At 39.4% G+C, this 25,890-nt stretch overlaps 1 protein-coding gene and 1 long non-coding RNA gene across 8 annotated transcripts in view; one reads left to right on the plus strand and one right to left on the minus strand.

Moving 5' to 3' along the window:
- Positions 1-368: 368 nt before the first annotated feature.
- LOC129137888 (uncharacterized) lies at positions 369-2,430 on the minus strand. Of its 2 annotated transcripts, none has more exons than XR_010152049.1 (3): positions 2,312-2,430; positions 971-1,029; positions 369-701 (listed from the first exon to the last, which is right to left on the minus strand). It is a non-coding gene; the product is annotated as an uncharacterized LOC129137888 (long non-coding RNA). The 2 variants fall into 2 exon arrangements; XR_008540751.2 differs by lacking the exon at positions 2,312-2,430 and adding an exon at positions 1,854-1,932.
- Positions 1,934-25,890, plus strand: part of GREB1L (GREB1 like retinoic acid receptor coactivator) — a 282,546-nt gene continuing 258,589 nt past the window's right edge. For 3 of the 6 annotated variants that reach the window (XM_016933422.4, XM_054672160.2, XM_054672162.2), the window contains exon 1: positions 1,964-2,095. The gene's annotated coding sequence lies outside the window, so the exon portion shown is untranslated. Of the gene's footprint in view, positions 2,096-25,890 lie in introns of all 6 variants that reach the window. The other 3 variants (XM_024350984.3, XM_016933423.4, XM_054672163.2) reach the window with 2 other exon arrangements.

Consider the following 25,890-nt stretch of genomic DNA (forward strand, 5'->3'; position numbering starts at 1 on the left):
CACACTCTACAGACCTTGTGATGGGTTGAGTTTTTCAAAAGATTCTCACCTGCTTTAACTTCTATGAGCTTAGTTTATATTCACCAGGTGAACTTAAAATTTCAGTTTCTACAGCACTGTCTTTTCCACGTGTATGGCCAGTTCTCATGATGAGTTTACTAAGTGACTTTGGATTCTTTTTAGCTATTGCTAATCATCTGCACCTTTCTGTTGTAGTTATTTTAAAGCCCGCCCGCGCGCGCGCACGCACACACGCGCACACGCACACACACACACACACACACACACACACACACACACTCTTGAGTCAGGGTCTCTCTCTGTCACCCAGGCTAAAAGCGCTGGGACTACAGACATGAGCCACCGCGTGGGGCCAAAAACATACGGATTTTATTTACTAAACCTGTATTGTGTGCATGACCCAGAATTGTGCGAGTACAGCAATGACTGAGAAAGCCGTGTTTCCCACCTTCGTGGCACATAACAATGTTTCTATGGGTTTTTAAAGGCCCAACAACAGGGATTCAATTATAAAATAAAAATATTTCGGTACAAAACATGATTTAAAAAAAGACAACTATGTCTTCCGAGTGGAGGAGGGAAAGGACAATCAAACCTCGAACAAATCGTTTATCTTGCTAGTCACAGCTTAGCTATGCCTTGTTATTTTCCGGTGATTCCAAACTTCCAGTCCATTCCCTCTGCGTGGATCAAAAGTGACAGGAAAGAAAAAAATGTATTTCGGATATGCCAAAAAAGAAAAAGGCAAGACAAGCAAACAAAAGTACTGGGACATCGTATGAGAACTAGTTTAATTGACAATGTCTTTAAATGGTACCTATCACTTGACAATGATTCCAACTCACCCGGGCCTGGGCGCCGCGGCTGCCTCCCCACTCCCACGCACACGGGGAGCTCTCCCGGGCTGTACTGCACTAAAGGCACTCAAAATACATCAGCCTTTCCTTACCTAGATTCTTCCACCACATCCAGCATGGAGCTGCTGCTTCCAGAGATGTAGTCGCCTATCTGTGGCAACAATTAGTTTTAAAAATGGAGCCGCATCTCTAATAACAAAAGCCTCCAGCTGTGAAAAGTGGAGCGAAATCTCTCTACTGGGCCGCAGCATCTCTCAAGAACCTTTTCCCCGCAGCACCCGTCAAGGCCCAGGGCCAGCTGGACGCGGCTGCCCTGGGGTGGAGCCTTCCCCGTGGTCCCGGGAGGCTACCGACGAGCCGGGGCCCGGGGCCGGAGGGCGTGCTCCTCCGGGAGGTGCAAAAGTCGGCTTGGGCCCGGAGCTCCCGGGTTTGTTTGGTTTTGTCCGCGCCCTGCCCCCACCCTACCCCCTTCATGCAAAAGGCCAAGGGTTTCCGAGCCACCACTGCCCAGGCCGAGTTCACGCTTAGGGCTCTTCAGCCGCCGTCCAGTGAACAGAGAAAGCAACTGCGCAGAGGCGAGAGCACGCTGAATGAACGCGGGCTCCAGGGGAAATAATTTTTCCTTCTGGCTTCGCGCGTCAGCACACTGGAGTGCAGCCCTCCCTCACAGAAGACCCCCCCCCGCACGACCCCCTGTACACCCCCGCCTTCGCAGCCCCCAGGGGCTGCGCGTTCGTCTGTGCGGCGGGGTTTGGGAATGGAGGCGTGAGGACCGCGCATCGAGGGCTCCACAGGCTGGGCGGGGGGCGTCGTTGGAGGGGGGTAAAGGAGAAATGTGCGCCCACCACCCTCACAGAGGGCGAGGGACCCCCAAAAGCCACTCGCGGACGCCGAGGCAGCGGGAAGGCGCGGGGCGGGGGGAGGGGGCGCGGGGGTCCCCGCTGCGGAGGCCAGGGCCGGCGGGAGGGGCAGCACCTGAAGAATCCGCCTCCGGCTGCGGCGGCCGCCGCCTCGCTCCGCCCCGGGGAACTGAGCGCGCGGACCGCGCGCCTGCCAGAGAGACGCCAGCCGCCGGCGGCGCTAGCACCTCGGAGTCGGGCGGCCGGAGCAGCGGAGCGCAGCGCGGCGCAGGGAACGGCACTGGGGGTGGGGAGACCAGCCCGGCCGAGCCGAGGGCCACCCCCTGGTCCTCTGCCCTCGCGCCCCGCCAGGGCCAGGTGAGCGGCCGCGGGGACGCCGGGGCGCGGGCGGGAGGTGAGAGGTCGCGAACCGGGCGCGGGAGCTCGCCTGTGACCGGCAGGAGCTGCCCTTTGGCGGGCTGGACGCCCTGGCCGCGCGGGGAAGCGCCGCAGCGGACTTTTCCGGAGGGATGGGAAGCGCAGCGGGGGTGTGAGCGGAGCGCGTGCGGGTGGCGAGGGAGCGCCAGTGCCAGCCTGGGAGCCGCGCCTGCCCTCCCTGCCGCCTCGCGTCGCCCACCGAAGGGACCCGGCCGTGCTGTCCGCGCCCAGAGGCCGAAGGCCTGTCACCGGGCTCTACTCGCTGCCTTTGTGGCGGGAGCGAGGCGGCCCGGGGGTGGGACGAGGGAGCTGCGGCGCGCCGAGTAGCGCGGGGTCCCCGGGCGGAGGCGGCGAGGGGGCACCTGGTCCGTCTCCCCGAGCCCGGGGCAGTGAGGGGGTGCCGGGCAGGCGGGCGGGCGACAGGTAGGGCGCCGCGGAGGTGGCGGGGAGAGGATGGATGGAGCTCAGCCTGGGAAAGTTGAGAACGTCCAGAGGTGGCTGGGCGCTCGCTCGGCGTCTGTGGGTTTTTTTCCTCAACACCAAATGTCACTTCGTCACGAGCGGGCGCGCGTGTTTTCCGGCCAGCATGTCCATTTTTCTGTGCATGGCTGAGGACCACTCTTATTCCGAATGAGACACAAAGAGTTGTGTTGACAGCTGACCCTGACACAAGCAGACAGCGAGTGAGGTGCGCCCTGGCCGGGGAGGGTGAGGGAGACTCGTTAAAGGAAATCCATTCCCGCCGTCCCTCTTCCCAGCTCCGTTAAGAGGAAACTCCATGTGGAGATTCAGTGCGTGGGGTTTCTCAGTTACATGAGTCCAAGGAACGTCCCCGAACGCGACTCGTTTGCTCGGAACTGCCGCTGCCTCTAACCGAGGCTGCGGGTCCTGGAGAAACTCCTCAGTCTTGCCCCTTTCTCCGGTGAACGTGACGGTTCCAAGGTCCTTATCCTCCCCACCCACTCCTCTGGCCCCGGCTGAGAGGATAGAAACCACATTTTAATTTCTGCTTTTCACACCGTAAGGTGTTTTTTTTCCCCCTCCCCCTGCCTCGAGGCGGGAATCCCTGCTTAAATCACATTTTTAAACCTAGCCATTTAAATACAGGGAAGAGCTTTCCCACAAAAGGTTTTTGAACTCAGTCCCCCTTAATAAAACCTCTCATTCATCTATATATGTTCTTAGACTTTAAATCCTGGAATTCTGCTTTGAGTGTTGTGACTGTGTTGTTTCTTCTCTTTGCTGAAATTTTCTAGGAGGTTTTATGAATGATACTGAAAAATTATTTAAAAGAGAAAAAATTGTTGAAATATTTAGCAATGCAATTACATGCATATAGGTATGTATTTCAAGAGGAAAATGTTTAATGAATGAATATTGAAAAGTAATATAAGTAGGGTAAACATTTCAAACAACAGTGAAGAGTATACAGTGTAAATTAAGCCCTCTTTCCTCTCCTCCATACAAGCCTTCATCCTTCTCAGAGGCAGCCACTGTTGTACATTTTTTGTATATCTTTCCGTAAGTCTATTAAAATGGAATTACATTATAGGTATAGATGATGAAAGGGATTGAATATAAGACTGAACTATATATTCGTGGTGATGACTATTAACTTGATACCCACTCATGATGACATGAGATTATTTAGCCAAATGTGGACAATTATTACCTTGAAGATCAATTAGAGGGCTAAAAATCTTAGAACAGTATGCAGTGGAAAGCAAAACTATTAAACTAATATCTCCTCCTGCACACACACCAGTTTCCCTACACTGGTTTTTGCAATCTTCATTGAATTTTTCCTCCATTTTGGAATTCTTTATGAAGTAGAGAATGAGAACTGTAGTAGTTTACTTTGTCTACCGCAGTGTGTATCTGAAAACACTGAAAGGGCGTGTGTATACTCCCATTGACATGACATAATATAAAGATGTTAGTGGTAAAGGATAAATACGAAGGCCAAGTTTCAGATGTTTGGTTGCATCTCCTAATTCTAGGCCTGGATTTGCCACAAACCCGCCACACGACGTAACTTTTTTTTGGAAAACTTTGTTTCCCACTCGGTTAGATAAAGGAATTGAACTATGTGATTTTTAAGGGTCCTTCGAACTCCAGAGTTCTACCATTAAAATAGTTGTCCTAAAACTGGCTAAAGATAACCATTGGACTGTGGATGTTAGACAGTGGGGCGACAAAAAACATTCCTGAATGGTGGATTCATGAAGAGGAGGTTAGAGATGTTTAAACTATATCCCTGCTCTTATGAGTTTGATGTCATTGGAGAACAGCTACTCTCTTTACCCACAGAATGTGTGTTTATGTTGCTGATAGAGGCCAAACACCAGGCTGAGGGCCTCTGCATGTCACCTTGTGTGGCTAAGGAGAGTGAATTCTCCTCGCAGCCCACAGTGTCAGTTTTAGGAAAATTACTCTTACCAAACTCTTCTTTTTGGTAAAGTGGAAATAAACTTTACCTACTTGAAAGAGACTTGACATAATTTAATTAATACTTCTCTGAAGTGTTTAGATTATGAACATCCCTTATAGCTAAGATATTTTAGTTACTTGATAAATATTCACTTAGGGAGTGTGTTCTTATTAGGAAACTTCTAATTTGTAAAGTACCTGCAGCCTTTGGGCTAATGATGGGGACAGGAGTTGAGGAGTGATTGTAAGGTTGTGAAAGTAAAAATTAGCTGATTTTAGTCACTGCGTATGGTCTAAATTAAGGGATTTCAAAGGTACACTGTAAGCGGTGATTGCAAAAAGTGTTGATGTTAAGATAGAGATCTCATACTGAAAGCTAAAGCTTTCTAAAAGCACCGCTGATGAAACATATGTAATTATTTTGAATAAGTCTAATATAAATAAATTATAAATTCGCTGTAGGAATTGTTTGGGATCCTAAGAATAAGAACTAGAAGAATATATTTGTAAGGGTACTTAGAGTAATATTGATTGATTAATGAAGCTGACAGAAACAAAAGAAAATTCAATACCAGTAGTGAAATTCTTCGAAATGGTAATAGTTTTTATTTTTTCCAGCTCTCTTCCCAATCTTGCCATATGAACGAATATTTTTACAAATGTTTTATATTGCAGATAATTTTCACCCTGTTTTTTATAAACATTTTTTCTATAGCTTACTTCCCATTATTTACAATAACTTTATAAAAGTTTATGCAATGGATGTTCATTATTAACTTAAGCCTTCCTGTTTTTGATTTTGCAGCATAAAAAATGTAATGCCTATTCCTTTTTTTTTTTTTTTTTGAGACGAAGTCTTGCTTTGCCACCCAGGCTGGAGTGCAGTGGTGCGATCTCCACTCACTGCAAGCTCCGCCTCCCGGGTTAATGCCATTCTCCTGCCTCAGCCTCCCTAGCAGTTGTGACTACAGGCGCCTGCCACCACGCCTGGCTAATTTTTTGTATTTTTAGTAGAGATGGGGTTTCACTGTGTTGCGGGATGGTCTCGATCTCATCGATCTCGACCTCGTGATCCGCCCGCCTCAGCCTCCCAAAGTGTTGGGATTACAGGCGTGAGCCACCATGCCTGGCCTATAATGCCTATTCTTATACATGTAACTTTATTTCTTTTCTTTTCTTCTTTTTCCCTTAACTTCCTTAGGATCGTTTTTTTCTTGAGGGATAGTATAATGTAGTTGTAAATGGGTGGGTTCTAAAATTAGAGGTTGTGGGTTTAAACCTAGCTCTGTTACTCATTGGCAATATTGGACAAGTAATTTATTTTCTCAGAACTTTAGCTTACTAAGATGTAAAATGGGTTATATTAATAGTTCTTTAAAGTTAAGATAAAAAGCAATAACACATGAAACATAAATGTTAGCTCTTATTTTTATTAGGAAATTTCTAGATTTACAGTAATTTCCACATTACTTTCTAAAAGGACTATATAAATTTATACTGTCATTAAAAATCTATGTGTGTGCTTATGTTATCTTAAAACATATTATTGTTACTAATTTGATCAGTGTAACATTTTATACCTTTCTTTTGCTTTGCATTTCTTTGGTCTTATACAAAGTGAGGGATAGTTTTTTCTGCCATATTGCTATAGTTTTCCACATTGAGTGATGGAAATTTCATTACCTCAGTCATTTTGAGCTGTACCATAAGCTAGACATATAGGAGTGGTCAGTTACACCACTAATGAATAGTGAACCAAATTTTCCAATAGACTTTTTTCAAACTAATTGTAGTTTTCTGGTATTTTCAGTCTATGGTAATATTTATTAGCTATTACTATTATTATTATTTAACTCTTAGAAAAGTAGCTGTTAACTAAGATATAAATGATATTTAAGTGAAAATGCAGTCTTCCTTGAAGAGCTGATTTGTGGTTAGTATTGTGATCACAGTTTGCTGGAATTTTACTAGGAATGCTTCTCAAAACTTGAGGAAAAATCAGAGAGAAAATTTATGATCTCCAATCATGTTATCTTTTGGCTACAAATGGATAATGAAGTTATGCCCACTGACTTGAGTTCTTATATAGTCAAGGTAATTTAGACTACAAAAAGCATGCCCTTGTGAGTTCTGGAGTTCCAGCATCCCTGATATTTTTGGCAAATATACACCCAACATGGATAACAACAGCTCTTTGTGCTGTTGAGCCCCAGGAGGGCTCCCTATTGTGTACACTTTCTTCCCTCCCATTCTTGACTGACTGGTGATAGCAACTCCTTCAAGTCCAGATGTGGAGTCCCACAGTGACTCTTCTCTTCTACCCAACTCTGTATTTGCCCCTACCACCCCACCCTTTAGTGCAGTTGTTTTTGACCTGCCTATGATGTAGAGAATTCACTATCTTTTCAAGGTTGTAGTTTCAGATTTTATTTTTATTTTTCCCTATGCTTTATGAGTATCTTCAGCAGTCCCTACAGTAGGGACTGTAGCCATGTTAGCATAGATTAACACATAATCACTTGATAAATGTTTGTTGCTGTGAACTATATCTTGTATTGTCTTCTCTTTCCTGGTCATAGTTCTATTTTTATGGTGCCAGTCTGCAGAAGCAAGCACCAGTTGTGTCCTGTATTCCCGTGTTTGCCTATATTACCAAGGTTAGGAGTTAGGAGGAGACCTGCTTGTTACGGCTCTTCCAACTTTTTGTGTGCTTAGGAGACTTTCTTAACTCCTGTGCCTTACTTTTCTTCTGTAAAATGAGATTAACAATTACTGCTCTAATTACCAACCTTCTGGATAGGTTTATTTTGGAGATAAAATGAAATAATAAATGTAGACATATTTTAGAAAAAAGGATCTACAAATTCATATTATGTTGTCAAAATTACATAATGTCACTACCCTTCTAGGAGTGTCCATATCTTTGAGAAAACCTCATCTTGATGTAGAGTTGCACTTAGAGCTTGAGGTTACATGCAGATTCTTGGGGTCCACTCTGACCTGTTGAATCAGAAATTCTGGGGATAAGGCCTACCAATCTGCATTTTAACAACCCTTCTGATACTGAAGCACTGTTCTAGGGAGTAAGAAACTTCAGCGCCCACTAAAAAAGTATTCTCCTAATAGTTAAATATTAGTTATAAAATAATCCAGAAATATCATAAATCATTTTTGCATGCTAACCATGGAATGAAAATTAGCTATTATTAGCTGCTATTTGTCTTTTAATCTCTCTAAATTTAATTCAGGTAGGAATTGTAAACTCAGATGTGTGGAAGGGCCAAGCAGTAAACCTGAGTTGTGAAGCAAGACACTTGTAAAGTAATAGAGGTGATGAGTTCTGGTGGACAAGAAAGTCTGAGGGTGGCAGAGTTTCTAAGGCTCCACTGATTGTTGCCTTTTGGGGTTGTGGGCCACTGTTGCTAGGCCATTTGATTTTTCAGGTGAAGCTAGAAATTCACATTTTTATGTGAATTTAAATGTTGGCAATACATTTTAAAGAAAACACATGGACCTAATAATCTGGAAGCCAAATAACTTCCAACCCCTGAGTTAAATAATATGGGTGAACATATTTGCATTTGAATGAGTGTGATGACAGAAGAAACAATCCCATTCAACATTATTAATAATCAAAGAAATGTATATTAAAATCACACAGACACTTTTTAACTTTCAGATTACAAAGATTCAATAGATTGATAAAATCTAATGTTGGCAATTGGATAAATAAATGGTTGTTCTTATACTAAGACTGATGGCAAATGATTACAACTTTTTTGGGGAGTAATTTGGCATTATGTTTCAAGACTTTAAATGTCTATACCTGCCCTGTCCAATATGGTAGCCTCTAGCCACATGTGGCTATTTAAATGTAAATTGGTTAACATTATATGCAACCAAAGATTCAGTCTCTCAGTTATACTGGTTACATTTCAGGCACTCAATAGCTGCTCATGGCTGGTGGCTGCCATGTTGGACTGTGTAGATATAGAACATTTCCATCACTGGAGAAAGTTCTATTGGACAGTGCTGGTCTAAACTCTTTGATTTGGAAATTTCCCTTTTTGGAATTTGTTAGAAAAAAACAATTAGACAAATGCACAAAGGCATATAGCAAAAATATCACTTGAAACATTATTTATAAAAGTAAAAACATTAGAAACCACCTAAACACCGTGTTATTAAAAATCAAGTTGTAGTAAATATCTATGAAAATAGTGTTACATATGTCGTGAAACTATTTCTATTGTAGAATCTTTTTTTTTTTTATTTAGGTAGATAACTTAGTTACAAGGGGTTTGGGGATCACTTTTTCTCTTGTCACAAACGCACATGAGTATGACAGAGCTTTCCCTTTTTAGCCTACAGCTCTTATAGTAGGATGGGTTGACTTTCACTAAAACATGAGCAGAGGCACTTGAGAACTCTCTAAATAACATCCGTATCAGCTGGATTCTTGTTAGATATTCAAAATCTCAGGCCCCATCCCGAGCCTACTGAATCAGAATCTCTGGCAGGACCCAGGAACCTTTATTAACAAACTGTCTGCTTACTAGTGGTATCTGCCTTCTATCACTGAATTGCTCAAGCTTCAGTTGTTTTATCTTGGCCAAGTTAAATCTGACCTCTGTCCAGGTACTGTTTTAAGTGCTGGGGATGCTGCAGGGAAGAAAAGTGAGAGATATCTGGCCGGGTGTGGTGGCTCATGCCTGTAATCTCAGCACTTTGGGAGACCAAGGTCGGTGAATCACCTGAGGTCAGGAGTTTGAGACCAGCCTGGCCAACATGGTGAAACCCTGTCTCTACTAAAAGAAAAATACAAAATTAGCCAGGCATCGTGGTGTATGCCTGTAATCCCAGCTACTCGGGAGGCTGAGGCAGGAGAATCATTTGAACTCCGGAGGCGGAAGTTGCGGTGAGCTGAGATTGCGCCATTGCACTCCAGCCTGGCAACAAGAGCAAAACTCTGTCTTAAAAAAAAAAAAAAGTGACAAATATCTCTGTTCTCAGGAGAATAAAACAATGAACAAAAGAAATTGAGGAAAATATGATGTTTTTTAGGTAGTGAGAAGTGCCAGAGAGAAAAGTAGAGCAGAAAGGGGAATTAGAAAGTAAGCTGGTGGTGGCGATTTTCTACAGGTGTCATTGAGAAGTGACTTGAGTGAAGACACAAAGAGGTGAGGGACTGAGCCACTGGAAAGGTTAGGGGAAGAGGGTTTCAGCTTGTTGTTAGAGGGGCAACTAGGAGGCCTGGGAGCAGATGGGGAGAGGTAAGCGAGGGAGCGAGTGGGGGATTAGGTCAGGGAGGTAATCTAGATCTTTTTACTTCAAATTCTTTGTTCTCTCTAGTGCACCACACTCTCAGATTCTTTGGTTAATCAGTTTGTAAAGAGATCAAACATCCTGAAATTCACTGTTCTTTAGCGTGATCTGTCAATTCCTCCTGCCACATTTGCCTGGGGTGCTTGTTAAATACGGATTATTGATCACTAGACCCACTAATAAGAATTTCTAGGGTGGGACCCATGAATGTGCATTTAAAAAAAAATGTTCTGCCATAGTCTGAGGATGAATGTGCATTTTAAGTGTCTTCCCAGGTGGTTTTTATGACACAAGTCTTAGAACTACTACTCAAATGTATCATTCTGTAATTTTAGTTATTTTTAGAGCAGATGCACTTGAAGTTGTCACCTCTGCCTGTATAGGTTAGTGTGAAGAGAAGATGTAATTGGTATAATATCTCTCTGTATTTTTAAACCAATTTAAATGGACACTAATATAAGTTAACATGTATATCTGGGGTATTCAGGGAACTCTGAGTCTGTTACCATAACTTGTATCCACATCAAAGGGTGGGGGAACCTTTTCACTTGAGAGTTCTGCCTCTCACCCATACAGTCTGTTCTATTTTTTGGAAAGGGCACATTTATATCTCTTTGGTTTTTTTCTCATGTTTTCTTTCTTTTCCTCTTGTTTCCTTTCTTCTTCCTTTTCTCTTCTTGAAATCTAACCACGCTAAGTCAAACATCATCAACATTTTGGTAGCCATTCTTTTATGCATCTCCATGCATATTTATATATAATCAATATTAATAATCTTACATGAATAGGATCATATTATGCTTTTTAAAAAACTTGTAGGCCAGGCACAGTGGCTTATGTCTGTAATCCTAGTGCTTTGGGAGGCCAAAGTGGGAGGAAGAGCGCTTGAAGCCAGGAGTTCGAGACTAGCCTGGGCAATGTAATGAGGCTCTATCTCTAAAAACAAACAAACAAACAAACGAAAACTGTAGTTACTTCTTTTTTAAAAATTTGAGGGCTGTCTTTTCCCTTTCCCCTTTCTTTTCACTCCAACAATGTCACTCATCTACTTATGTTGTTACAACTTTTTCCATGATCATGTACCCTTATATATATTTTAGTACTGTATATGTGCTATCATATCTTTCTGATTTTCACCTAATATTCAATAAAACACAAGGAACATAACTCTAAGTTAACTGGTATAGCTTGTCTTTATTCTTTTAAATTATTATACAATATCCTATAAAAATAATCTATAGCATCTGTATTCCACAGTTAAACAACCATTACTTCATTGAAGGGCATTTATTTAAGCCAAACAAGAAACAAGAGGTATATATTAAAAGACAGACATATGATAACACAATTTAAAAACATTTTTGTAAAGCAAGAACCATAAATAAATACCATAGACATATGATAGATTGGGGAAAAAATCTGTACCATATGCAAATAAAAGATTACCATCTCGGCTGGGTATGGTGGCTCACACCTGCAATCTCAGCACTTTGGAAGGCCAAGGTGGGCAGATCACAAGGTCAGGAGTACAAGACCAGCCTGACCAACATGGTGAAACCCAGTCTGTACTAAAAATACAAAGATTAGCCGGGCACGGTGGCGCATGCCTATAATCCCAGCTACTCAGGAGGCTGAGGCAGGAGAATCGCTTGAACCGAGGAGGCAGAGGTTGCAGTGAGCTGGGATTGTGCCAGTGCACTCTAGCCTGGGAGGCAGAGTGAGACTCCATCTCAAAAAAAAAAAAAAAAAAAAAAGGATTACCATCTCTAGTTTATAAGGAACTCTTATAAAATGGTAATAAAATATTTTATGAAACATAATTTTAAAGTATTTTGCAAACATTGTCACTAGCTATTCACAGAACCACTATTCCAAATGGTCAATAAGTATGAAAAATGCTTAGCCTTATTAGTTGTTTAGAAATGCAAGTTACAAATAATAGTAAACTATCACTTGATACCTACTTGATATTACTATAGAACTTTAGTCAACGTTAAAATTTCCAGAAGTAGTTTATTTGTTCTTTGAAAAATCTGTGCAGAAACATTTGTTTTGAAAGTTATATTAGTCCGGGTGCAGTGGCTTATGCCTGTAATCCCAGCACTTTGGGAGGCTGAGGTGGATGGATCACCTGAGGTCGGGAGTTCGAGAGCAGCCTAACCAACATGGAGAAACCCCGTCTCTACTAAAAATACAAAACTAGCCTGGTATGGTGGCGCATGCCTGTAATCCCAGCTACTCGGGAGGCTGAGGCAACAAAATCGCTTGAACCAGGGAGGCGGAAGTTGCGGTGAGCCGAGATCGCGCCATTGCACTCCAGCCTGGGCAACAAGAGTGAAACTCCATCTGAAAAAAAAAAAAAAAAAAAAAAGTTAAAGTGGCCGGGCACAGTGGCTCACGCTTGTAATCCTAGCACTTTGGGAGGCCGAGGTGGGTGGATCACCTGAGATCAGGAGTTCAAAACCAGCCTGGCCAACATGGCGAAACCCTGTCTCTACTAAAAATACAAAAATTAGCTGGGCGTCATGGTGGGTGCCTGTAATCCCAGCTACTCAGGAGGCTGAGGCATGAGAATCGCTTGAACCCGGGAGGCGGAGGTTGCAGTGAGCACCACTGCACTCCAGCCTGGGTGACAGAGTGAGACTGTCCCTCCCCACCCCCCAAAAAAGAAAGTTTTATTAAAGCTATAAAACATAATTTCCCAGGGTTTCCTGTTTGCTCAGATAATTTGAGGGAGATTGACTTTTATTTTATTTCAGTCTTAGCTCATAAGCCAAATTATGAGAACAGAGCTTAGAAAATTTAATTTTGATATCAGTTGCCCATTTGTATTCAAAAGGGTTTCCTTCTGTTTTAAGACAGAGCTTTGTTGGATTTTAGAGCCATAGATCAATCTACCCTGAGAGGAAAACACTGCAGGGTTTACTTGACTTGCCCAAGATCACTAAACTAGTCCTGCATGTTTTCTGGTTTACCATATTGTTTCACAGTGTCTTCTTATACTTGTAATTGCAGCTAATATAGAGAAAACATATTTCAAGAATTTTTTTTTTTTTTTTGAGATGGAGTCTTGCTCTGTCGCCCAGACTGGAATGCAATGGCACGATCTCGGTTCACTGCAACCTCCACCTACCAGGTTCAAGTGATTCTAATCCCAGCCTCCTTAGTAGCTGGGATTACAGGCATGTGCCACCATGCCTGGCTAATTTTTGTATTTTTAGTAGAGTTGAGGTTTCACCGTGTTGGCCAGGCTGGCCTCGAACTCCTGACCTCAGGTGATGCACCCGCCTTGGCCTCCCAAAGTGCTGGAATTATAGGTGTGAGCCACCGTGCTCACCTATTTCAAGGATTTTTTCTCATTTTCAAAAACCGAATATACCACATTTAGAGAAATTATATGTAATGTGTTTAGATTTTAAATAGAAATAGTAGCATGTGAGAATGATATTAACAAATCAGAAAAACAAACATTACTTGTAATTCTACCGTCCTTACAAAGTGAACTGTTATTGCAGTTCTGCTTCAAGTATTTATCTCTATGCATTAATGATTTTACATACTGCTAATATGATTTCCCTAGTTAGGATCTTGCTGTGTCACCTAGGCTGGAGTGCAGTGGTACAATCATAGCTCACTGCAGACTCGAACTCCTGGGCTCAAAGGATCCTCCTGCCTCAGCCTTCAGAGTAGCTGGGACTACAGGTGTGTACCACTATGCCTGGTTAATTTCAAAAACTTTCTGTGGAGATAGGGTGTCACTTTGCTGTCCAGGCTTTCAGGCATATTTTTTTTTTTTTTTTGCTAGAGAGTCTCGCTCTGTCTCCCAGGCTGGAGTGCAGTGGTACGATCTTGACTCATTGCAGCTTCCACCTCCCGGGTTCAAGCGATTCTCCTATCTCAGCCTCCCGAATAGCTGGGATTACAGGCACACTTCATCACACCCAGCTAATTTTTGTATTTTTAGTAGAGACAGGGTTTCACCATGTTGGCCAGGCTGGTCTCGAACTCCTTTCCTCAGGTGATCAGCCCACCTGGGCCTCCCAAAATGCTGGATTACACACATGAGCCACCATGCCCAGCCGCTTTTGGGCTTTTTAAGCTGGTCTGCATGACTCTACTTTCTTTCTGTTTTTCACGCGTATCATTTTTAATCCTTGAACATTGTTTTGTATCATTCTACAAATGATCAAATGTCTTTTATAGGTACCAGTTGCCTCCCTTAGCGTTTCCCAAAGGGTGGGAAACACTTAAACATTAACACCCCAGTCTTACGCTGTCAGCTGCATGTAAAAAAAGCACAAAAAACTGAAGGTATTAAACAGTAATGAGTTGGTTATATCACCAACATTTCTCAGGGTGGCAGGAAGGGCACTGCAATTCTTGGGTTAATTTGGGTGCTTGACAATGTCCTCAAGAACCAAGATTCTTTTGGTCATTCTCCGCCATCCTCAGCTTGTTGGTGTTTGTCTTCCAGCTTGTCTTTTCACTATCCCAAGATATTTGCAGCACACACGACTCATACCCTCACACAGCTTTGACTGGAGTCAGAAAAAGGCTCTTTATGTTCAGGCTAAATGCTTTTAAAAGAATTTACCTACATACATTGATGTCCCAAATCTTAGTGAGACTTCACTGTATAGTCATGCGTCAGCCAGTCACTGACAAGGAAAATGGGATTACCATAACTGATGTAGAATATTCAAGATTTACTCCAGAGCCTGGGAAAGGGTCTATTCTTTGAGGTAAGCATGTACAAACTGTGGGGTTAATATTGAAGAAGATCAGGAAATGGCTTGATTAGGCAACCAGCAGTGTGTGCTATAAAATTGAATTTACTTAGTTCCCTTCAAGGCTCTTCATAATCTGACCCCATGATAATTTAATATAAAACCTCTATTCTAGACAAGCCAATCAGTTGTCTTTCCTGCCTATCTATCCTGCTCATGTGCATTCCTACCTGTACCTTGATATACGTTATTTCACTTTCTTAGAAAGTTCTCCCTGTTTATTAGAGCTAATGTGGCTGTTTTAATTAAAATTTAAAATTTAGTTCCTTAGGCACACAAGTCCCACTTCAGTAGCCCTGTGACTAAGCGGCTACTGTATTGGATAGTGAAGGAACGGAACATTTCCATAATCACAGGAAGTTCTGACGGAAAGCACTGCTCTGGAAATTCTTACAAAGCATACCTATTATTTACACAGTGTTTGTCAAACTATGGACCACCTAGATGAGAATCAGCTGTTTGAGATGCTGTTTAAATGCAGATTCTGAGCCCTAGGAATAGGCCCTGAGCCACTTTCATGCCCAATAAAGATGAAGAACACTGCTTTGAGATCTAGTTTTGTTTCTTTTATGGAAATATACTGACCACTGGAGTTTTCATTAATTTTCTCCTTCTCTAGACTTCTATAGCATTCATAGTTTATATATAAAGTTTTAGAATTTCTTTACGATATTAATATTCTCTAATTGTCTCAGAAAGTATTCTTCCTGAATATTAGAGTATAAGCCTTTTAAGAGGAGGTACTATGGCATATTATCACTTGTGTTTTCCAAAATGTTGAATATAAAATAGGGTGCATAGTAAATATGAAGTATTGACTGCTTAATTACATTCTACAGAATTGTCAATCTATAGTATATTCACTTGGCAGTTCTTTGAAAATCATAATACTGTCTGCAATATTGAATATGGATGATAGAGTATTTCTGTAATATTTTTTCTTAATTTTATTTGTTGGAAATAAACCTGAAAATATTGGTTATATTTCTAACAAGTAGTATATGAGGTTGTTCCCCATAATAAATTAGCATCATTTTAAAAAACGGCTATTTTAAAGTGCCCTGATCTTTTGATTCTTTGTGGAACATAAACTAGTCAAACTTCTGAAGCCATAGTTGATAAAGCAACTTTCTGTTGCAAATGAACTCCCCTCTTGAACCAGGGTTCTTCTCCAGATTAACTAGAGAATTCAGGTAGCTGTTCTGGCTGCTCTACTTTGATGATTTAATAATGGCCTGAAAATCGCTGGAGCAGGAGGTTAAGATCTTGGCAACATTAGAGAATAGTTAGGTGTACATTTTCACAAGTTGGAGCACAGTGAATTATCAAGGTGGAATAGTAATAGGGTAGTCATGACTAGCAGCAACTCACTTAGTTCTAAGGTGAGGAATATTTCTCTTTGTGCATAATTTCACAGACTGTATCATTCCCCAGGGTGATGTGAAAACAACTACATTCTCTGGTAGGCTCATTACCTTTTGGTACAAAAATCAATCTAATCTATTAAGAATAAAATCTCTATTGAGCAAATAACTACCTTCCTGAGACTCTTGATACTTTTTACTCTGAGACAGTTGCCACATAATTTGATTCCAAAACAGGTCACGTTTCTGAGATAATGAATCAGTGCTTCCAAGCATGATGGCTGGTACAAAATAGACTCCCAGTCACGCCTGTAATCCCAGCACTTTGGGAGGCCGAGGCAGGCAGATCACTTGAGGTGAGGAGATCGAGACCAGCCTGGCTAACATGGTGAAACCCCTTCTCTACAAAAATATAAAAATTAGCTGGGTTTGTTGGTACACGCCTATAATCCTAGCTACTCAGGAGGCTGAGGCAGGAGGATTGCTTGAACCTGGGAGGTGGCGGTTGCAGTGAGCCGAGATCGTGCCACTGCACTCCAGCCTGGGTAACAGAGTGAGACTCCGTCTCAAAAAAAAAAAAAAGACTCTCAGGAAATGTTAGTTATTTTTCCTCATTAGACTTGTTGAATTTGAATGACAAGTCTCAGACTTTATTAGAGAGTAGCAATTAGTTGCTACTATGCCCGGCTAATTTTTTGTATTTTTAGTAGAGACGGGGTTTCACCGTGTTAGCCAGGATGGTCTCGATCTCCTGACCTGGTGATCCGCCTGCCTCGGCTTCCCAAAGTGCTGGGGTTACAGGCATGAGCCACTGTGACCAGCCGCAATTAGTTTTAAGCATTTGCCTCTGAATTAAAAATGTTACTAAGTTCTTTTCTGGAAAAATTAGACCATGTAAAAATAACCTTTCCCCCCCTTGTTCATTTTAATGGAGCAATAAAATACTAACTGTGGTATTTTTTACAGTATTGTTGGTCAAAAATTGTATCAGAATTGTTTCATATCAGTAGGTATTAAATGGACCATTTGCATAATCTACTGAAGATCTTTTAGAGTCTGTAAATGTGTGTCTGGTTATGGTATTTCAGGTATTCTAAATGTTTGAGGTTTTATGCCATCATAAAGACCTCTGAGCCAGTGGTATGCATTATCTCAACTTCTGCCTCCAGAGTAGGAACTGTGATGGAACAGTGTAACACATGGCATAGTTGCATATCTGGAATTTCAAAGGGAGCATATGTATGTCAGAGTATGTGTGTGTGCACAAAACGCAGCTTTTGATTTAAAAAACTGCCATAAAGGTCTTCTCTGCTTAGTCTTCTGCTGTTTATTGATTTAATTAATAGCAGAAATTAATAATTTAATTCAACAATATAATTATTAAAAATGTACCCCACCTCACACATTGTGCACATATCATTTCTAATCCTCACAACAGCCCTGTAAAGTAGGCATCATTATTCTCACCTTTACAGCTGAGATAACTAAGACTCAGATAAGGCTTAGGTAAATTTCACAAGAGCCTTCAGGTAGTAAGTGTAAAGTCAGAATTCAAATCTCAGTCTGGCTGATTTAAAGCTTTTGTTCCTGCCTCTGTGTCATCCTCTTGGGTACCTGTTTTGTGATTCAACTAGATTATAAGATCGGGATGTCAGGAATTGCATCTTACAATGTGTTATATTACCCAGAAAGGTAACTTGTGGCAAATGTTGCTGTTCTTGCTGAAGGTGCTATAGGTAGCTGCCGAGGGACATTTTAGCCTTTGCACATACCACTAGGGGACCATTTAGTGCCATATTTTTGGGTAACAGGCTGTACAAGGCTCAATTTTGGTTGGCAAGGAATGGTGCCAGTGGGGGTCAGATCTTGTTTATTCACCAGACTGCAAGTGCTTTGTCACTTTTGCTCACTGTTCTATCCCCAGCACCTAAGACCAAGCACATAGTTGCCCCCTCAATAAATATTTGTTAATGACAAATAATAGTAACAGGTCTGTAGGAACTGTTAGCTTTCTTCCATGGCTATGTATTACATCCTTAACCTAGGCCAAACTTCCTTCTAATCTAAGCCACTGACTACACAGGAGTTGGGGCAAGGGAGGGTAATGGAACAACATAAGCTTATTACGTTGACTGGAAATACCAACACAAGACCCATGCCCTTTGGAAGCTAGTTCAGTAGCATTATCTTTTAAATAAAGGATGGTAATGAGGAAAAATAAATTCAAAACAATTCTGTGGCAGAGGTGAAGGGAGATACATTTCATTTCCCTTTTGTTTTTGAATTACACAAAATGATGATGTGTTTATAATCCTTCGTGCGTGTTCAATTGATCATCAAATTTACTTACTTACAAATGTACCTATATAATTTAATATGGGCTTTAAATTTGCCAACAAATATCCTAGTTAATAAAAAATAGTCTAAGCCGTGTATTTCCAGGATAATACTGCATAGTGGAATAGAGCCATGGAATTGATAGTCTGGAAAAAAGTGTTTTGAAAAATGTGACATTTCCTGTACAGTATAGCTGTTACAATTCATATTTCTTATTAGATTTTAAATGGACAAGACGTCCAAAATCAAAACAGTGTGGGCTTATTTTAGATACTGTTGCGTGGGAGATTACCAGACATCTGTATGGTGTTTACCCTTGGAAAGCTAAAGTTCACATATTGCAAACAGACACCATAATTCTATCCTAGATTAAGGTTTGTTTAACCTGTACTGATTTTTAAAAAGGATTTGAAGTAATAATTGGCAGCAATAATTATCAAACTGTCTCTCAGTTTTCATTTGGGTAAAAGGAATGATTTCATGAAATACATTTGTCACTTCTTTAAAAATAATTTTCTCATAATTTTTCTACTGTGCAAGAGGTGTTTATTCAGTGGGGATAATAGAATACACCATTGGGCAGGAAATTAACAATAAGTAAGCTAATAAGTCTTTTTTAAGCACCTATAATTGGAAGGGATGCTGTGGAGAGAGAGAGGAAAATGAAGAGCTGTCCCTGCCCTTGGGGAAACTGACAGTCTAGTTAAAACACAGTAATGTGACTTGTGGTTTTCTAGATTCAGATCTCATTTTATTCAAACCATGTTCCTCAAACCATTACTAATATAGGAAAATATTTATATAACATAATATGTAAAGGTGTTTTTTGTCCTGTTTCCCAATACCTAAATTACAAAAGAATTCAATTGAACTTATATCAAATGGAATTTTATGCCCATTTAATTTTTTAAAAACTAGAAGATGTTTTTAACTTGTTCATGAGGCATCGAACGTATTATAAAATTTGAAATGGTATTGGTGATGTTAAGAAAATCATGGTATGATCCTTAAGTTGTTAGTGACACTTCATGGATATTAAGGTACCCATAAATAATACCAAAACTGTGGCATTCCTTTTTTTTCATGGTGGGGGTATGAATTTGACCACTGTTCAACTCATATCCTTTTTTTTTTTTGTCTTATTGAGCAGAAACTAACTTTAGTTAGTATACCGCTTTTGAGATGTTCTTTATATAGAAATTTAAGGCATGAGAAATTATCATTTAGAAAGAAAATGAATGAAAGCTCATTTGGACCTTCAGACTATGTTTAAAGCACATTGTACAAGATTAATTAGTACATAACTATTATACTGATGTAGATTATATTGAGAAATAAATATTTGAAACATAGATCTTAAAGCATTTTCTTATAAATTCACTTTTTAGGAATTTGGATTTTCAGCAATTTTATATCACTGAAAGCTGTGTGTACTCTAATTTGGTCCTTGATATATTTCTCATCATGAGCAGTATTAAAAAAAATAGACAAAATATTTACCATAAGTATGTTATTTTTAAATACATTTCCTTTTAATTGAATGAAATTAAATTTTCTACCTGATTTGTGGACCATCAGAGAAAAGAAGATACATATTAAGGAGGGAAAAAAAGGAAAGAGACTGAAAGATTAATTAGAACTTATTCCTTGTACAATAATATTTTAGCTTTAAACTGTTAGTCCTTTATATTAGGATCCACTAAAAATCTTAAGTTAGCCTGCTAAATTTTAGCTCCTCACAGTAGCTGATTTTCCGGAGACTTAACATGCAAAGGACCATTTGTTCCGAGTTGACTTTTGTTAGTAGTAATTCTGTTTTGTCTTAGGTGTTTAGAAATACTTTTCCCTTAACTCTTATATTTAAAGCATTAACATATAAATCTAATTAAAATGATGTATTAAGTTGACTGATTAAAAATAGTTGTATAGTCACAATTTTCTTTCTCCTAAGAATTAGAGATTTAAATCTCTGAAAACATTAATGTGTGTGGGGTGGTTATGATAGTCCAGCTGCCATTGTGTGTGTTTCATTTAAATGTAAATTTATCTTAGAGACTCTAAAGTTGAGCTCAGAAGGTAGATAATTTTAATTTGAATAGTCATTTTCTTTTTTTCATGAATACTAAAATCGGTTTTATACTAAAGAAAGAAAACCTATTAAACAGCCAATACTCAATTACCTCGTTTTAAAGTTTCTAGTATGATACTGAGTATTATTTTTTAGTTCTATGTAAAGGAAAACAGTAGTGTTTTATAGAGAAATCAGGCTGTGGAAATACATTTCTAATAATTAAATCTGAGCTGTGAAAAAGATTGCTAACGTTAGCAGAAACACATTGACCTATGTATGACACACACATATCTATATACTATGTAAATATTTAGACTATATGTATATTTTTCCAACACACAGTTGCTGGCTTGAATATATTCTTAACCACTGATTAAAATTTAGTCTTACACTTAGTCTGATACTGTAATTATAAATAAACTTCCAGGAGCAATTCTTGAGGACAAGTTTTTAAGGAAGCTTCTGCTTACCGCTATTCTCTTTAAAACAGGTCAAGATTTGAAGCTCTGTAATTTTGCTTTATTTCATAGTTGTTGTTGGGATTGTGTCAGCTACCATGAATGTTCTCTTAAGCAAGGTTACCTTCTGTTGCTTTTAGCAGCCTTTTCAACTTCCCTACAATAAAATAGGCCATTTGTGTGAGTTGCTGTTGATTGCATATTTTCAAGTCATTTTTGTCTTTAGTCATTTCATTACCAGCCTGTGATTATCTTGTGTTAAAAAAACAAACAAGTAGGCAGAAAACCTCCTTGATCTACCCTAACCTTTCTATATGTAAATTTTGGAAAAGCGACACTGTAGCATGCCAATAAAATTTACTCCTGCATTGACATTTCCAAAGTAATTATAAAAAGGATTATAAAATTTACTAAAGGAATTGCTATTTGTTGGTTGACAAAATTTACTTAAGCCACATAAATGTAAATATTTCTCAAGCAACCCTTATAGAGTCAAGGGTTGCCATCAAAGAAAAGACTTTTGTTTATTCTAAATACCTTTATTTTATTTTAATTTTTTATTTTCTAAATACCTTTATTTTATAAAGCTAGGAAAAGTAAAAGTGTTTTGAACATTTTGAGGTCTTACATTTTTACTTATGCCATTCTTTAATATACATGTTTCCACGATTTAAGTATGACATAATTCTGTATGATTTGCTTTAAATTAATAGTTATTGGTTAGAATTTAAAATTGAGTTTTATAGTAACCAGTAAGGATGCAAATTGTGTATTTATAGCAGTATACTAATTTACAGATTCTATGACACACGGTCAGACATACTGGTTTTTATGAAAATCCACGAGCATTTTTCTCCTGTTTACTCCGTGATTCCAGAATAATATGTAGGGGTGATTTCCTTGAGAACAGGAGTTATTAGCATCATTCTTAGGGGTAGTAACAGTACCTCTCCTTTCAAACACAGATCTGTTTTTTTTGCTCCTTCTCCAACTTCCTTGCCATTCCTCTTAACTTCTGAGGCTTGGAGAAAGTGAACTTTAAAAACTAGAATTCTTTCTCTGTTTTGAATGACAGACCTTATGGGGTTACTTTTGTGGTTGGGCTTTTCCCATCCCAGATGGAGTATGTAAATACTTTATAAAATTCTTTATAAGATTACATGCTTAGAGATACTTTTGCTCGGTTACACTTCTGCTTTCCCAAATAGTTGTTTCTGTTATTTCACACAGAAAGCAATGTTCTACCTCATTTGGATCAAAGCCCAGTTAGTTTAAGACAGATATTTTGTAACAAAAATTTTATGTTTCTTAACATGATTTGGAAGTTAGTATTAATCATTATTCTAATTCCTTGTATTAGTAGTTTGTCATTGTAATTGTACAAAGTGTTTCTAGGTTACAAAACCTAGAAGTTCTTTGCAAGGCGGTGGGCCAGTGATATCAACCCATGGAAGTGGCCATGATAAAGCAGTTTTCTCTGGGTTCATTTCTAGTTTGTGTCATGGTTTGAGAAAAACAGTAGATGAGAACAAGTTAGTATGAATATTTTTAATCATTTCGTCTGCTAAAACTTCATGCCATGCCTAAGAAACGATGGGCTTACAGGGGTATTTTCAAGAATTGCTTTATAGAACTTCCTCATTAAACATTTTATAAGGACATTCTGCTTTAACAAATTACATGGTGTTGAGGTGGGGAGTATATGTAATTGTAAAAGGTTTATACCCCACATGCAGATTATTACCTGGTGACTGAAAGTGCTGCCTGGATCTTTTTTTTTGCAGTGCCAGGGAAGGTGGGGGATGGGGAGAATGAAACTTGAATCAGTGGCCATCTGGCCCAGATTTGGCTGATTTCCTGTGCACTGCCCTTTGTTTCAGCCAGACAATGGATTGTTCCTTGAAAAGATAAGAACTCCATTGATGACTTTGTGCTGAATCAGCACGTTTGGTTTGGGATTGCAAGCACAGACTCATATTGAAGGGTTTTCACTTGTTGGTAGGTCACTATCCTTGTCTTCATCCATTACAAAAATAGCCTTAAGGTTGTTTTCTGTAGTTTCTGTGCTGAGATTATAGACAAATTGAATAAAATAATTGGACATGTAGTTTTCTAGTTGTGTATTACCTGTCTTAAACATTGAAATCTCCTTGTCTTTAGTTTCCAGAATTCATATCTCCCTGGTTGTGATTTTTGATGAATCTTTATATAGAATCTTTTCTTAAGTCTCAACTTGAATTTTCCATTTGAATTTTCAATGACTTAAGTTTAATGTTGTCCTAAATCTAAGTTAGACTTATATGGTTATGTAAATGGTAAATTTTCTGTGATATCTGTTGTCATATATCTGCAAATTATATTTTAGGGTGGTAGAGCTACTCCTTACTTTAAATGCTACCTACTCACTGTGACACTGTTTAATAAATGGTTATTGACTAGAGAAGTAGGGATCTCCATCACCTAGCATTCTAAGTCAGTCAGTCATCAGTTTTTGTAGGTTATCTCAGAAGCAATAGAGATCAGAGAGTAGTTAAGTGTCATTTTTCAGAAGACAAGAACAACCTTCATTGCTACCATTTTGTTGTATGACCAAGAAATACAAAAACAATCATTTTCACTTCTGAAGTTATAGGAAGATTGTTGGCAGATTTTGTCTACCTTTTAGTTTAATTCTCATCTCTTTACAGTTGAGTTGCCTTTTGACTCCCCAGTGCAGAATTTTCTCTGAAACCACTGATAACTTCAAAATCAAGCATCTGATCAAAATAAACTGCTTTGAGATCTAACCTATAATTCATTTGTGTAGATAAAGGTATGTTGTTTAGGTAGAATCAAAGGGCCTGATCACAAGAAAAAAGCTTAATAGTTAGTTCCTTAGGGATCTAATTATGTAGCAGATGGGACCACACAGCACAGTTTGCTGTTATTTAGTGTAATTAATTTTAGATCTGCATCCAGAAAAAAAAAATGACAACAAATGACACAAAATCTTAGTTTGCATCCATATAGGGCACTATCCACTTATAATTGTTGTTCCTCTTCTCTTTTGGATCACTTTAATCTACTCCTTACTCTATTCGATGCTAATAAGGTCTCAGAATTGCTTATTTGCTTTAAATGCATGAGTAGTTTGGATACACTGATATTAAGGGTGTCATGGATGTTCATTGGAATAGAATACACGGATTTAGAGGATTGGTTAATTAAACTGTAAAATAAGCCAGAGTTAAAAGCTACAACAACAACAAGACCAAGACAAGTTCTACTTTATTTTCCCCCTGCTTTAATCCGAAACTAGTTCAGGGGACTAGTTCGAGGTAGAGGGGAAGGTCTTATCCTTTCTCCCCCTCCCCCCTCCTGGTCACCCTTCACCCCCGCCCCACGCCCCCCAACCTCTGACTCTCCTTCAAATCTCACTGAGGAATTATAGTCTCTACAGAGGCTTGGTTGCAGATGCCTGGAAAGTTTACACTGCAGAGAGTTGTTTTGTTTGGCATAGCTAATCAGGAGCCAGGCTGGAATTGCTCATAGCTGTCATTCAGGTTTTGTTTCAAAGTCCAAGGACCTGCTGGGAAAAACAAAAAGCTAATGAAAGCTGACTGTATTTAGGCCTCAAATCTGTAGAAACTGAAATGATGTCCTGACAGTGTATTCTTATTCTTCCACATTCTTGCTGTTACTAAGGTAACAGATTTTTAGAGGCTTTCCATCTTCATTGTCAAGTATTTGCTACACTTATTGTTGTTTTTCAGATTAGAGCAATTCAGATTATCTCCTTTTGAGATGAAGGAAAAAGAGAAAATAATGGAAATAAAATGTCTGAATCAAATACCCTGAATGCTAGTAAGATCAGTTTTTTTTAATGCCTTAAAATTGTTAGATTCATAACACATTAAAATTTAGGACAAGTTCACTTTCCCAACTTTGTGATGCTGTGTGTATGAAATTCCCATTCTTGTAAGGTGAAATAGTACATATTCATATAATCAGTAAATAATGTATCTTATAGGAAAAAGGTATATAGTGAACTATACTGTCTTTAAGATCTTCCTTCCTGAATGAAAAACCAAATTACATAAAAAACTGATGAGCTTGAATTCCTATCTGTAAATGGTAAAATCAAGTAGCATGAAAAAATGGACTGTGATGGGCATATTTATTCAAACCATTTTTTTGGATATTTGTTTTTACAGGATGATTTGTCTTGATAGATTAGCACTCACCTATATTGAAATTCTGTTGTTTTTACAGTCTATTTGGGGCACATATCAAACCTGTGGTTTGATGAGTGATAAGCAAAAGATTATTTTGTGGAGACAAGGTGTTCTTTGGGTTGGCTTTAGAACTGAGACTCTTCAGGGATGCTTCTCAATAGTGTTATAACCTTTATGAATCCTCTTGCCATGATGTTGACTCAATTGGAAGATGACACAGTTTTTCTTTTTTTTTTTATGGGCTTATCAAACATCTTCATTAAATACTCTTTTCCCTGTAGCAATGACTGTAATATTGAAATGACCTAATTTTAGTATTGATCAGATCATGTCACTAATTTGGCCCCAACACAGCAACACAGTAAAAGCCTATGTTCATGGAGATAAGATCTGGCTTAATTTTCTTCCAAGAAATAATTAAGAGAGTGGGCAGCTGGCTCAATGGAAAAAAACCCATAAGGATCTGGAAGAAAAGTATTAAAAATGTATCAGGAGGCCCTTGTTTTAATTTCTGTATCTCTGTTCATGCTAGTTTCCCAGCCTGCAATTTTATCTTTTCTCATCTCTACCTATTAAATCCTATATGTCTCAAGGTCTGGCTCAGGTCCTTCTCCATTCACTAAGCCCTCTTCAGCTGCTGGTGTCCGGAAGATAGTCAAGAGAGGCTGTATCCTCAGCTGGTTATGGTATCGAAAGAATTGTGTTCAAATAGGGTTTCAACATTTTTAGGAGGAGAATGATTAGGATGG

The sequence above is a fragment of the Pan troglodytes genome, chromosome 17, assembly GCF_028858775.2.
Source record: "Pan troglodytes isolate AG18354 chromosome 17, NHGRI_mPanTro3-v2.0_pri, whole genome shotgun sequence".
NCBI classification, from domain to species: domain Eukaryota; kingdom Metazoa; phylum Chordata; class Mammalia; order Primates; family Hominidae; genus Pan; species Pan troglodytes.